Source organism: Aquarana catesbeiana, linkage group LG09 (assembly GCF_042186555.1).
Source record: "Aquarana catesbeiana isolate 2022-GZ linkage group LG09, ASM4218655v1, whole genome shotgun sequence".
Lineage (NCBI taxonomy): Eukaryota > Metazoa > Chordata > Amphibia > Anura > Ranidae > Aquarana > Aquarana catesbeiana.
Window position 1 is genome coordinate 24,967,542 of NC_133332.1, and position 14,039 is coordinate 24,981,580.

The 14,039-nt window shown below is 43.9% G+C and overlaps 11 non-coding genes across 11 annotated transcripts; all 11 read left to right on the forward strand.

Annotated features, from left to right (window-relative positions):
* Positions 1–1,271: 1,271 nt before the first annotated feature.
* On the forward strand, positions 1,272–1,344 carry TRNAV-UAC (transfer RNA valine (anticodon UAC)). Its single transcript has one exon. It is a non-coding gene; the product is annotated as a tRNA-Val (tRNA).
* A 2,658-nt stretch (positions 1,345–4,002) lies between these two features.
* Positions 4,003–4,075, forward strand: TRNAV-CAC (transfer RNA valine (anticodon CAC)). Its single transcript has one exon. It is a non-coding gene; the product is annotated as a tRNA-Val (tRNA).
* A 1,682-nt stretch (positions 4,076–5,757) lies between these two features.
* TRNAV-CAC (transfer RNA valine (anticodon CAC)) lies at positions 5,758–5,830 on the forward strand. Its single transcript has one exon. It is a non-coding gene; the product is annotated as a tRNA-Val (tRNA).
* An 802-nt stretch (positions 5,831–6,632) lies between these two features.
* TRNAV-UAC (transfer RNA valine (anticodon UAC)) lies at positions 6,633–6,705 on the forward strand. The gene has a single exon. It is a non-coding gene; the product is annotated as a tRNA-Val (tRNA).
* An 811-nt stretch (positions 6,706–7,516) lies between these two features.
* Positions 7,517–7,589, forward strand: TRNAV-UAC (transfer RNA valine (anticodon UAC)). Its single transcript has one exon. It is a non-coding gene; the product is annotated as a tRNA-Val (tRNA).
* Positions 7,590–8,400: 811 nt separating this feature from the next.
* Positions 8,401–8,473, forward strand: TRNAV-UAC (transfer RNA valine (anticodon UAC)). Its single transcript has one exon. It is a non-coding gene; the product is annotated as a tRNA-Val (tRNA).
* An 802-nt stretch (positions 8,474–9,275) lies between these two features.
* Positions 9,276–9,348, forward strand: TRNAV-UAC (transfer RNA valine (anticodon UAC)). The gene has a single exon. It is a non-coding gene; the product is annotated as a tRNA-Val (tRNA).
* Positions 9,349–10,155: 807 nt separating this feature from the next.
* On the forward strand, positions 10,156–10,228 carry TRNAV-UAC (transfer RNA valine (anticodon UAC)). The gene has a single exon. It is a non-coding gene; the product is annotated as a tRNA-Val (tRNA).
* Positions 10,229–11,038: 810 nt separating this feature from the next.
* Positions 11,039–11,111, forward strand: TRNAV-UAC (transfer RNA valine (anticodon UAC)). The gene has a single exon. It is a non-coding gene; the product is annotated as a tRNA-Val (tRNA).
* A 1,686-nt stretch (positions 11,112–12,797) lies between these two features.
* Positions 12,798–12,870, forward strand: TRNAV-UAC (transfer RNA valine (anticodon UAC)). The gene has a single exon. It is a non-coding gene; the product is annotated as a tRNA-Val (tRNA).
* Positions 12,871–13,676: 806 nt separating this feature from the next.
* On the forward strand, positions 13,677–13,749 carry TRNAV-UAC (transfer RNA valine (anticodon UAC)). The gene has a single exon. It is a non-coding gene; the product is annotated as a tRNA-Val (tRNA).
* Positions 13,750–14,039: the final 290 nt, after the last annotated feature.

The window sequence follows — 14,039 nt, forward strand, 5'->3', positions numbered from 1 at the left end:
CAAGGTGGCCACCTCCACACAGAGACACGCTATAAAACAAGACGTGGTAAGTCAGTCACGGGGAAAAGATTAGCAGCAGGGTGGCCACAGGCATGACTGGTAACTAGTCCTTTGCAATCTGCCTTCATTTTCTTGAGGAACGGCTTCCAGAGTATAGCTTTTATAAGGGAACCATAGCGACCCTGGAGCTCTTTGCTATGGGCTGATACTAGGTTATGGCCCTTATGCAAAGAGTGGTCAGAAACACCAGTTTTGCAACCCCCTTGAAAGTGTCCTAAAACCAAGGAATTGCCAAAGGATCTCAGGTTGACCTATAGGATGCAAGCAATCTTTGGTGTTTAACCCTTCCCTTTCTGAAAAATTGACAATTAGGCACACTTTTGGCATGTTCCAAAGTGTAGCGGTTATCACGTCTGCTTTACACGTAGAAGGTCCTGGGTTCAACCCCCAGTGGAACCATTTTGTAATATGAGATCAGATACTGACTTTCCGAAAGTCAGACTTTGGAACGTGCCTCACACAACGCAAAGGAATTCAATAGAGCCTTCAAAGTTGAACAGAACTCAAAAAGCCAACCTTTGCTATATTGTAGGAAACATTGACTCATGTTAATTGTTTCTAAGCAGTACCCTAAAAAATATATCTTTGGCCTGAAATTCCTCTTAAAAATAGTAGCACACTTCCTGGAATGCAAGCGTGCCCAAGCACTCCTTTCGATGCAGCCGCATAGCTGTGTGTGTGTTGTGTGCGATATAAGGCTTTGCAAACTCTGACTTCTAGTCTCAGGGGTTTTGGAGTGAAGTTTGGTGATGTCACTACAGTGGTGCTCAGTCTTCTCCTTGCTGGGGGCTTTCTGACATGAGGAAGCAAAGCTCTTCCTTTACCAAGGTGGCCACCTTTACACAGAGACACGCTATAAAACAAGACACCGTAAGTCAGTCACGGGGAAAGGATCAGCTGCAGGGAGGCCTCAAGCATGACTGGTAACTAGTCCTTTGCCCTCTGCCTTCATTTTCTTGAGGAACGGCTTCCAGAGTATAGCTTTTATAAGGGAACCAGAGCTACCCTGAAGCTCTTTGCTATGGGCTGATTCTAGGTCATGGCCCTTATGCAAAGAGTGGTCAGAAACACCAGTTTTGCTACACCCTTGAAAGTGTCCTAAAACCAAAGAAATGCCAAAGGATCTCAGATTGACCTATAGGATGCAAGCATTCTTTGGTATTTCACCCTTACCTTTCTTAAAAAATTGACAATTAGGCACTCTTTTCACAGGTTCCATAGTGTAGCGGTTATCACGTCTGTTTTACACGCAGAAGGTCCTGGGTTCAACCCCCAGTGGAACCATTTTGTAATATGCGATCAGATACTGTCTTTCTAAAAGTCAGACTTTGGAACGTGCCTCACACAACGCAAAGGAATGCAATAGAGCCTTCAAAGTTGAACAGTACTCAAAAAGTCAACCTTTGCTATATTGTAGAAAACGTTGACTCATGTTGTTTCTAAGAAGTACCCTGAAAAATATAACTTTGGCCTGAAATTCCTCTTAAAAATAGTAGCACACTTCCTGGTATGCAAGCGTGCCCAAGCACTCCTTTCAACGCAGCCGCTTAGCTGTGTGTCTGTTGTGTGAGATCTAAGGCATTGCAATCTCTGAATTCTAGTTGCAGGGGAATTGGAGTGAAGTTTGGTGATGTCACTACTGTGGTGCTCACTCTTCTCCTTGCTGGCAGCTTCCTGACATGAGGAAGCAAATCCCTGCCTCTACCAAGGTGGCCACATCCACACAGAGACACGCTATAAAACAAGACATGGTAAGTCAGTCACGGGGAAAAGATCAGCAGCAGGGTGGCCACAGGCATGACTGGTAACTAGTCCTTTGCCCTCTGCCTTCCTTTTCTTGAGGAACGGCTTCCAGAGTATAGCTTTTATAAGGGAACCATAGCGACCCTGGAGCTCTTTGCTATGGGCTGATAGTAGGTTATGGCCCTTATGCAAAGAGTGGTCAGAAACACCAGTTTTGCCACACCCTTGAAAGTGTCCTAAAACCAAAGAAATGCCAAAGGATCTCAGATTGAACCTATTGGATGCAAGCATTCTTTGGTTTTTAACCCTTACCTTTCTGAAAAATTGTCAATTAGGAACACTTTCCATAGGTTCCATAGTGTAGCGGTTTTCACGTCTGCTTTACACGCAGAAGGTCCTGGGTTCAACCCCAGTGTAACCATTTTGTAACCATTTTGTAATATGAGATCAGATACTGACTTTCTAAAAGTCAGACTTTGGTCCTGGGTTCAACCCCAGTGTAACCATTTTGTAACCATTTTGTAATATGAGATCAGATACTGACTTTCTAAAAGTCAGACTTTGGAACGTGCCTCACACAACGCAAAGGAATTCAATAGAGCCTTCAAAGTTGAACAGAACTCAAAAAGTCAACCTTTGCTATATTGTAGGAAACATTGACTCATGTTAATTGTTTCTAAGCAGTACCCTGAAAAATATATCTTTGGCCTGAAATTCCTCTTAAGAAGAGTAGCGCACTTCCTGGTATGCAAGCGTGCCCAAGCACTCCTTTCGATGCAGCCGCATAGCTGTGTGTGTGTTGTAAGGCTTTGCAAACTCTGACTTCTAGTCTCAGGGGTATTGGAGTGAAGTTTGGTGATGTCATTACTGTAGTGCTCAGTCTTCTCCTTGCTGGTGGCTTTCTGACATGAGGAAACAAAGCCCTTCCTCTACCAAGGTGGCCACCTTTACACAGAGACACGCTATAAAACAAGACATGGTAAGTCAGTCACGGGGAAAAGATCTGCTGCAGGGAGGCCACAGGAATGACTGGTAACTCGTCCTTTGACCTCTGCCTTCATTTTCTTTAGGAACGGCTTCCAGAGTATAGCTTTTATAAGGGAACCATAGCTACCCTGGAGCTCTTTGCTATGGGCTGATACTAGGTCATGGCCCTTATGCAAAGAGTGGTCAGAAACACCAGTTTTGCTACACCCTTGAAAGTGTCCTAAAACCAAAGAAATGCCAAAGGATCTCAGATTGACCTATAGGATGCAAGAATTCTTTGGTTTTGAACCCTTCCCTTTCTGAAAAATTGACAATTAGGCACTCTTTTCACAGGTTCCATAGTGTAGCGGTTATCACATCTGCTTTACATGCAGAAGGTCCTGGGTTAAACCCCAAGTGGAACTTTTTTGTAATATGAGATCAGATACTGACTTTCTAAAAGTCAGACTTTGGAACGTGCCTCACACAACGCAAAGGAATGCAATAGAGCCTTCAAAGTTGAACAGTACTCAAAAAGTCAACCTTTGCTATATTGTAGGAAACATTGACTCATGTTGTTTCTAAGAAGTACCCTGAAAAATATAACTTTGGCCTGAAATTCCTCTTAAAAATAGTAGCACACTTCCTGGTATGCAAGCGTGCCCAAGCACTCCTTTCAACGCAGCCGCTTAGCTGTGTGTCTGTTGTGTGAGATCTAAGGCATTGCAATCTCTGAATTCTAGTTGCAGGGGAATTGGAGTGAAGTTTGGTGATGTCACTACTGTGGTGCTCACTCTTCTCCTTGCTGGCAGCTTCCTGACATGAGGAAGCAAATCCCTGCCTCTACCAAGGTGGCCACCTCCACACAGAGACACGCTATAAAACAAGACATGGTAAGTCAGTCACGGGGAAAAGATCAGCAGCAGGGTGGCCACAGGCATGACTGGTAACTAGTCCTTTGCCCTCTGCCTTCCTTTTCTTGAGGAATGGCTTCCAGAGTATAGCTGTTATAAGGGAACCATAGCGACCCTGGAGCTCTTTGCTATGGGCTGATAGTAGGTTATGGCCCTTATGCAAAGAGTGGTCAGAAACACCAGTTTTGCTACCCCCTTGAAAGTGTCCTAAAACCAAGGAAATGCCAAAGGATCTCAGGTTGACCTATAGGATGCAAGCATTCTTTGGTTTTTAACCCTTACCTTTCTGAAAAATTGACAATTAAGTACACGTTTCACAGGTTCCATAGTGTAGCGGTTATCACGTCTGCTTCACACGCAGAAGGTCCTGGGTTCAACCCCCAGTGGAACCATTTTGTAATATGAGATCAGATACTGACTTTCTAAAAGTCAGACTTTGGAACGTTCCTCACACAACGCAAAGGAATGCAATAGAGCCTTCAAAGTTGAACAGAACTCAAAAAGTCAACCTTTGCTATATTGTAGGAAACATTGACTCATGTTAATTGTTTCTAAGCAGTACCCTGAAAAATATATCTTTGGCCTGAAATTCCTCTTAAAAATAGTAGCGCACTTTCTGGTATGCAAGCGTGCCCAAGCACTCCTTTCGATGCAGCCGCAAAGCTGTGTGTGTGTTGTAAGACTTTGCAAACTCTGACTTCTAGTCTCAGGGGTATTGGAGTGAAGTTTGGTGATGTCACTACTGTGGTGCTCAGTCTTCTCCTTGCTGGTGGCTTTCTGACATGAGGAAACAAAGCCCTTCCTCTACCAAGGTGGCCACCTTTACACAGAGACACGCTATAAAACAAGACATGGTAAGTCAGTCACGGGGAAAAGATCTGCTGCAGGGAGGCCACAGGAATGACTGGTAACTCGTCCTTTGACCTCTGCCTTCATTTTCTTTAGGAACGGCTTCCAGAGTATAGCTTTTATAAGGGAACCATAGCTACCCTGGAGCTCTTTGCTATGGGCTGATACTAGGTCATGGCCCTTATGCAAAGAGTGGTCAGAAACACCAGTTTTGCTACACCCTTGAAAGTGTCCTAAAACCAAAGAAATGCCAAAGGATCTCAGATTGACCTATAGGATGCAAGAATTCTTTGGTTTTGAACCCTTCCCTTTCTGAAAAATTGACAATTAGGCACTCTTTTCACAGGTTCCATAGTGTAGCGGTTATCACATCTGCTTTACATGCAGAAGGTCCTGGGTTAAACCCCAAGTGGAACTTTTTTGTAATATGAGATCAGATACTGACTTTCTAAAAGTCAGACTTTGGAACGTGCCTCACACAACGCAAAGGAATGCAATAGAGCCTTCAAAGTTGAACAGTACTCAAAAAGTCAACCTTTGCTATATTGTAGGAAACATTGACTCATGTTGTTTCTAAGAAGTACCCTGAAAAATATAACTTTGGCCTGAAATTCCTCTTAAAAATAGTAGCACACTTCCTGGTATGCAAGCGTGCCCAAGCACTCCTTTCAACGCAGCCGCTTAGCTGTGTGTCTGTTGTGTGAGATCTAAGGCATTGCAATCTCTGAATTCTAGTTGCAGGGGAATTGGAGTGAAGTTTGGTGATGTCACTACTGTGGTGCTCACTCTTCTCCTTGCTGGCAGCTTCCTGACATGAGGAAGCAAATCCCTGCCTCTACCAAGGTGGCCACCTCCACACAGAGACACGCTATAAAACAAGACATGGTAAGTCAGTCACGGGGAAAAGATCAGCAGCAGGGTGGCCACAGGCATGACTGGTAACTAGTCCTTTGCCCTCTGCCTTCCTTTTCTTGAGGAATGGCTTCCAGAGTATAGCTGTTATAAGGGAACCATAGCGACCCTGGAGCTCTTTGCTATGGGCTGATAGTAGGTTATGGCCCTTATGCAAAGAGTGGTCAGAAACACCAGTTTTGCTACCCCCTTGAAAGTGTCCTAAAACCAAGGAAATGCCAAAGGATCTCAGGTTGACCTATAGGATGCAAGCATTCTTTGGTTTTTAACCCTTACCTTTCTGAAAAATTGACAATTAAGTACACGTTTCACAGGTTCCATAGTGTAGCGGTTATCACGTCTGCTTCACACGCAGAAGGTCCTGGGTTCAACCCCCAGTGGAACCATTTTGTAATATGAGATCAGATACTGACTTTCTAAAAGTCAGACTTTGGAACGTTCCTCACACAACGCAAAGGAATGCAATAGAGCCTTCAAAGTTGAACAGAACTCAAAAAGTCAACCTTTGCTATATTGTAGGAAACATTGACTCATGTTAATTGTTTCTAAGCAGTACCCTGAAAAATATATCTTTGGCCTGAAATTCCTCTTAAAAATAGTAGCGCACTTTCTGGTATGCAAGCGTGCCCAAGCACTCCTTTCGATGCAGCCGCAAAGCTGTGTGTGTGTTGTAAGACTTTGCAAACTCTGACTTCTAGTCTCAGGGGTATTGGAGTGAAGTTTGGTGATGTCACTACTGTGGTGCTCAGTCTTCTCCTTGCTGGTGGCTTTCTGACATGAAGAAGCAAAGCCCTTTCTCTACCAAGGTGGCCACCTTTACACAGAGACACGCTATAAAACAAGACATGGTAAGTCTGTCACAGGGAAAAGATCTGCTGCAGTGAGGCCACAGGAATCATTGGTAACTCGTCCTTTGCCCTCTGTCTTCATTTTGTTGAGGAACGGCTTCCAGAGTATAGCTTTTATAAGGGAACCATAGTTACCCTGGATCTCTTTGCTATGGGCTGATACTAGGTCATGGCCCTTATGCAAAGAGTGGTCAGAAACACCAGTTTTGCTACACCCTTGAAAGTGTCCTAAAACCAAAGAAATGCCAAAGGATCTCAGATTGACCTATAGGATGCAAGCAATCTTTGGTGTTTAACCCTTCCCTTTCTGAAAAATTGACAATTAGGTACACTTTTCACAGGTTCTATAGTGTAGCGGTTATCACGTCTGCTTTACACGCAGAAGGTCCTGGGTTCAACCCCCAGTGGAACCATTTTGTAATATGAGATCAGATACTGACTTTCTGAAAGTCAGACTTTGGAACGTGCCTCACAAAACATAAAGAAAAGCAATAGAGCTTTCAAAGTTGAACGGAACTCAAAAAGTCAACCTTTGCTATATTGTAGGAAACATTGACACATGTTAATTGTTTCTAAGCAGTACCCTGAAAAATATATCTTTGGCCTGAAATTCCTCTTAAAAATAGTAGCGCACTTCCTGGTATGCAAGCGTGCCCAAGCACTCCTTTCGATGCAGCCGCATAGCTGTGGGTGTGTTGTGTGAGATATAAGGCTTTGCAAACTCTGACTTCTAGTCTCAGGGGTATTGGAGTGAAGTTTGGTGATGTCACTACTGTGGTGCTTACTCTTCTCCTTGCTGGTGGCTTTCTGACATGAGGAAGCAAAGCCCTGCCTCTATCAAGGTGGCCACCTCTACACAGATACACGCTATAAAACAAGGCAAGGTAAGCCAGCCATGGGGAAAAGATCAGCTGCAGGAAGGCCACAGGCATGACTGGTAACTAGTCCTTTGCCCTCTGCCTTCCTTTTCTTGAGGAATTGCTTCCAGAGTATAGCTGTTATAAGGGAACCATAGCGACCCTGGAGCTCTTTGCTATGGGCTGATAGTAGGTTATGGCCCTTATGCAAAGAGTGGTCAGAAACACCAGTTTTGCTACCCCCTTGAAAGTGTCCTAAAACCAAGGAAATGCCAAAGGATCTCAGGTTGACCTATAGGATGCAAGCATTCTTTGGTTTTTAACCCTTACCTTTCTGAAAAATTGACAATTAAGAACACTTTTCACAGGTTCCATAGTGTAGCGGTTATCACGTCTGCTGTACACGCAGAAGGTCCTGGGTTCAACCCCCAGTGGAACCATTTTGTAATATGAGATCAGATACTGACTTTCTAAAAGTCAGACTTTGGAACGTTCCTCACAAAACGCAAAGGAATGCAATAGAGCCTTCAAAGTTGAACAGAACTCACAAAGTCAACCTTTGCTATATTGTAGGAAACATTGACACATGTTAATTGTTTCTAAGCAGTACCCTGAAAAATATATCTTTGGCCTGAAATTCCTCTTAAAAATAGTAGCGCACTTCCTGGTATGCAAGCTTGCCCAAGCACTCCTTTCGATGCAGCCGCATAGCTGTGCGTGTGTTGTGTGAGATAAAAGGCTTTGCAAACTCTGAATTCTAGTCTCAGGGGTATTGGAGTGAAGTTTGGTGATGTCACTACTGTGGTGCTCACTCTTCTCCTTGTTGGTGGCTTTCTGACATGAGGAAGCAAAGCCCTGCCTCTATCAAGGTGGCCACCTCTACACAGATACACGCTATAAAACAAGGCAAGGTAAGCCAGCCATGGGGAAAAGATCAGCTGCAGGAAGGCCACAGGCATGACTGGTAACTAGTCCTTTGCCCTCTGCCTTCCTTTTATTGAGGAATGGCTTCCAGAGTATAGCTGTTATAAGGGAACCATAGCGACCCTGGAGCTCTTTGCTATTGGCTGATAGTAGGTTATGGCCCTTATGCAAAGAGTGGTCAGAAACACCAGTTTTGCTACCCCCTTGAAAGTGTCCTAAAACCAAGGAAATGCCAAAGGATCTCAGGTTGACCTATAGGATGCAAGCATTCTTTGGTTTTTAACCCTTACCTTTCTGAAAAATTGACAATTAGGCACACTTTTCACAGGTTCCATATTGTAGCGGTTATCACGTCTGCTTTACACGCATAAGGTCCTGGGTTCAACCCCCAGTGGAACCATTTTGTAATATGAGATCAGATACTGACTTTCTAAAAGTCAGACTTTGGAACGTGCCTCACACAACGCAAAGGAATGCAATAGAGCCTTCAAAGTTGAGCAGAACTCAAAAAGTCAACCTTTGCTATATTGTAGAAAACATTGACTCATGTTAATTGTTTCCAAGCAGTACCCTGAAAAATATATCTTTGGTCTGAAATTCCTCTTAAAAATAGTAGCGCAGTTCCTGGTATGCAATCGTGCCCAAGCACTCCTTTCGATGCAGCTGCATAGCTGTGTGTTTGTTGTAAGGTTTTGCAAACTCTGACTTCTAGTCTCAGGGGTATTGGAGTGAAGTTTGGTGATGTCACTACTGTGTTGCTCAGTCTTCTCCTTGCTGGTGGCTTTCTGACATGAGGAAGCAAAGCCCTTCCTCTACCAAGGTGGCCACCTTTACACAGAGACACGCTATAAAACAAGACATGGTAAGTCAGTCACGGGTAAAAGATCAGCTGCAGGGAGGCCACAGGCATGACTGGTAACTAGTCCTTTGCCCTCTGCCTTCATTTTCTTGAGGAACGGCTTCCAGAGTATAGCTTTTATAAGGGAACCATAGCTACCCTGGAGCTCTTTGCTATGGGCTGATACTACGTCATGGCCCTTATGCAAAGAGTGGTCAGAAACACCAGTTTTGCTACACCCTTGAAAGTGTCCTAAAACCAAGGAAATGCCAAAGGATCTCAGATTGACCTATAGGATGCAAGAATTCTTTGGTTTTTAACCCTTACCTTTCTGAAAAATTGACAATTAGGCACCCTTTTCACAGGTTCCATAGTGTAGCGGTTATCACGTCTGCTTTACACGCAGAAGGTCCTGGGTTCAACCCCCAGTGGAACCATTTTGTAATATGAGATCAGATACTGACTTTCTAAAAGTCAGACTTTGAAACGTGCCTCACACAATGCAAAGGAATGCAATAGAGCCTTCAAAGTTGAACAGAACTCAAAAAGTCAACCTTTGCTATATTGTAGGAAACATTGACTCATGTTGTTTCTAAGAAGTACTCTGAAAAAGATATCTTTGGCCTGAAATTCCTCTTAAAAATAGTAGCACACTTCCTGGTATGCAAGCGTGCCCAAGCACTCCTTTCAACGCAGCCGCTTAGCTGTGTGTGTGTTGTGAGAGATCTAAGGCATTGCAATCTCTGAATTCTAGTTGCAGGGGAATTGGAGTGAAGTTTGGTGATGTCACTACTGTGGTGCTCACTCTTCTCCTTGCTGGCAGCTTCCTGACATGAGGAAGCAAATCCCTGCCTCTACCAAGGTGGCCACCTCCACACAGAGACACGCTATAAAACAAGACATGGTAAGTCAGTCACGGGGAAAAGATCAGCAGCAGGGTGGCCACAGGCACGACTGGTAACTAGTCCTTTGCCTTCTGCTTTCATTTTCTTGACGAATGGCTTCCAGAGTATAGCTTTTATAAGGGAACCATAGCGACCCTGGAGCTCTTTGCTATGGGCTGATAGTAGGTTATGGCCCTTATGCAAAGAGTGGTCAGAAACACCAGTTTTGCTACCCCCTTGAAAGTGTCCTAAAACCAAGGAAATGCCAAAGGATCTCAGGTTGACCTATAGGATGCAAGCAATCTCTGGTGTTTAACCCTTACCTTTCTGAAAAATTGACAATTAGGTACACTTTTCAGAGGTTCTATAGTGTAGTGGTTATCACGTCTGCTTTACACGCAGAAGGTCCTGGGTTCAACCCCCAGTGGAACCATTTTGTAATATGAGATCAGATACTGACTTTCTGAAAGTCAGACTTTGGAACGTGCCTCACAAAACATAAAGAAAAGCAATAGAGCTTTCAAAGTTGAACGAAACTCAAAAAGTCAACCTTTGCTATATTGTAGGAAACATTGACACATGTTAATTGTTTACAAGCAGTACCCTGAAAAATATATCTTTGGCCTGAAATTCCTCTTAAAAATAGTAGCGCACTTCCTGGTATGCAAGCGTGCCCAAACACTCCTTTCGATGCAGCCGCATAGCTGTGTGTGTGTTGTGTGGGATATAAGGCTTTGCAAACTCTGACTTCTAGTCTCGGGGGTATTGGAGTGAAGTTTGGTGATGTCACTACTGTGGTGCTCACTCTTCTCCTTGCTGGTGACTTTCTGACATGAGGAAGCAAAGCCCTGCCTCTATCAAGGTGGCCACCTCTACACAGAAACATGCTATAAAACAATGTAAGGTAAGCCAGCCATGTGGAAAAGATCAGCTGCAGGAAGCCCAAGGGTTGACTGGTAACTAGTCCTTTGCCCTCTGCCTTCCTTTTCTTGAGTAACGGCTTCCAGAGTATAGCTGTTATAAGGGAACCATAGCGACTCTGGAGCTCTTTGATATGGGCTGATACTAGGACATGACCCTTATGCAAAGAGTGGTCAGAAACACCAGTTTTGTTACACCCTTGAAAGTGTCCTAAAACCAAAGAAATGCCAAAGGATCTCAGATTGACCTATAGGATGCAAGCATTCTTTGGTTTTTAACCCTTACCTTTCTGAAAAATTGACAATTAGGCACACTTTTTGCAAGTTCCATAGTGTAGCGGTTATCACGTCTGCTTTACACGCATAAGGTCCTGGGTTCAACCCCCAGTGGACCCATTTTGTAATATGAGATCAGATACTGACTTTCTAAATGTCAGACTTTGGAACGTGCCTCACACAACGCAAAGGAATGCAATAGAGCCTTCAAAGTTGAACAGAACTCAAAAAGTCAACCTTTGCTATATTGTAGGAAACATTGACTCATGTTAATTGTTTCTAAGCAGTACCCTGAAAAATATATCTTTGGCCTGAAATTCCTCTTAAAAATAGTAGCGCACTTTCTGGTATGCAAGCGTGCCCAAGCACTCCTTTCGATGCAGCCGCATAGCTGTGTGTGTGTTGTAAGGCTTTGCAAACTCTGACTTCTAGTCTCAGGGGTATTGGAGTGAAGTTTGGTGATGTCACTACTGTGGTGCTCAGTCTTCTCCTTGCTGGTGGCTTTCTGACATGAAGAAGCAAAGCCCTTCCTCTAGCAAGGAGGCCACCTTTACTCAGAGACACGCTATAAAACAAGACATGGTAAGTCAGTCACGGGGAAAAGATCAGCTGCAGGGAGGCCACAGGAATGACTGGTAACTCGTCCTTTGCCCTCTACCTTCATTTTCTTTAGGAACGGCTTCCAGAGTATAGCTTTTATAAGGGAACCATAGCTACCCTGGAGCTCTTTGCTATGGGCTGATACTAGGTCATGGCCCTTATGCAAAGAGTGGTCAGAAACACCAGTTTTGCTACACCCTTGAAAGTGTCCTAAAACCAAAGAAATGCCAAAGGATCTCAGATTGACCTATAGGATGCAAGAATTCTTTGGTTTTGAACCCTTCCCTTTCTGAAAAATTGACAATTAGGCACACTTTTCACAGGTTCTATAGTGTAGGGCTTATCACGTCTGCTTTACACGCACAAGGTCCTGGGTTCAACCCCCAGTGGAACCATTTTGTAATATGAGATCAGATACTGACTTTCTAAAAGTCAGACTTTGGAACGTGCCTCACACAACGCAAAGGAATGCAATAGAGCCTTCAAAGTTGAACTGAACTCAAAAAGTCAAGCTTTGCTATATTGTAGGAAACATTGACTCATGTTAATTGTTTCTAAGCAGTACCCTGAAAAATATATCTTTGGCCTGAAATTCCTCTTAAAAATAGTAGCGCACTTTCTGGTATGCAAGCGTGCCCAAGCACTCCTTTCGATGCAGCCGCATAGCTGTGTGTGTGTTGTGTGAGATATAAGGCTTTGCAAACTCTGACTTCTAGTCTCAGGGGTATTGGAGTGAAGTTTGGTGATGTCACTACTGTGGTGCTCACTCTTCTCCTTGCTGGTGGCTATCTGACATGAGGAAGCAAAGCCCTGCCTCTATTAAGGTGGCCACTTCAACACAGATATACGCAATAAAACAAGGCAAGGTAAGCCAGCCATGGGGAAAAGATCAGCTGCAGGAAGGCCACAGGCATGACTGGTAACTAGTCCTTTGCCCTCTGCCTTCCTTTTCTTGAGGAACTGCTTCCAGAGTATAGCTTTTATACGGGAACCATAGCTACCCTGGAGCTCTTTGCTATGGGCTGATACTAGGTCATGGCCCTTATGCAAAGAGTGGTCAGAAACACCAGTTTTGCTACACCCTTGAAAGTGTCCTAAAACCAAAGAAATGCCGAAGGATCTCAGATTGACCTATAGGATGCAAGCAATCTTTGGTGTTTAACCCTTCCCTTTCTGAAAAATTGACAATTAGGCACACTTTTCACAGGTTCTATAGTGTAGCGATTATCACGTCTGCTTTACACGCAGAAGGTCCTGGGTTCAACCCCCAGTGGAACCATTTTGTAATATGATATCAGATACTGACTTCTGAAAGTCAGACTTTGGAACGTGCCTCACACAACGCAAAGGAATGCAATAGAGCCTTCAAAATTGAACAGGACTCAAAAAGTCAATCTTTGCTATATTGTAGGAAACATTGACTCATGTTGTTTCTAAGAAGTACCCTGAAAAATATATCTTTGACCTGAAATTCCTCTTAAAAATAGTAGCACACTTCCTGGTATGCAAGCGTGCCCAAGCACTCATTTCAACGCAGCCGCTTAGCTGTGTGTGTGTTGTGTGAGATCTAAGGCATTGCAATCTCTGAATTCTAGTTGCAGGGGAATTGGAGTGAAGTTTGGTGATGTCACTACTATGGTGCTCACTCTTCTCCTTGCTGGCAGCTTCCTGACATGAGGAAGCAAATCCCTTCCTCTACCAAGGTGGCCACCTCCACACAGAGACACGCTATAAAACAAGACGTGGTAAGTCAGTCACGGGGAAAAGATTAGCAGCAGGGTGGCCACAGGCATGACTGGTAACTAGTCCTTTGCCCTCTGCCTTCATTTTCTTGAGGAACGGCTTCCAGAGTATAGCTTTTATAAGGGAACCATAGCGACCCTGGAGCTCTTTGCTATGGGCTGATACTAGGTTATGGCCCTTATGCAAAGAGTGGTCAGAAACACCAGTTTTGCTACCCCCTTGAAAGTGTCCTAAAACCAAGGAAATGCCAAAGGATCTCAGGTTGACCTATAGGATGCAAGCAATCTTTGGTGTTTAACCCTTCCCTTTCTGAAAAATTGACAATTAGGCACACTTTTGGCAGGTTCCACAGTGTAGCGGTTATCGCGTCTGCTTTACACGTAGAAGGTCCTGGGTTCAACCCCCAGTGGAACCATTTTGTAATATGAGATCAGATACTGACTTTCTAAAAGTCAGACTTTGGAACGTGCTTCACACAACGCAAAGGAATTCAATAGAGCCTTCAAAGTTGAACAGAACTCAAAAAGTCAACCTTTGCTATATTGTAGGAAACATTGACTCATGTTAATTGTTTCTAAGCAGTACCCTAAAAAATATATCTTTGGCCTGAAATTCCTCTTAAAAATAGTAGCGCACTTCCTGGTATGCAAGTCAGTGAGTTAGCTGCAATTACAGTGTATTGTGTATATATATGCATCCCAGGTG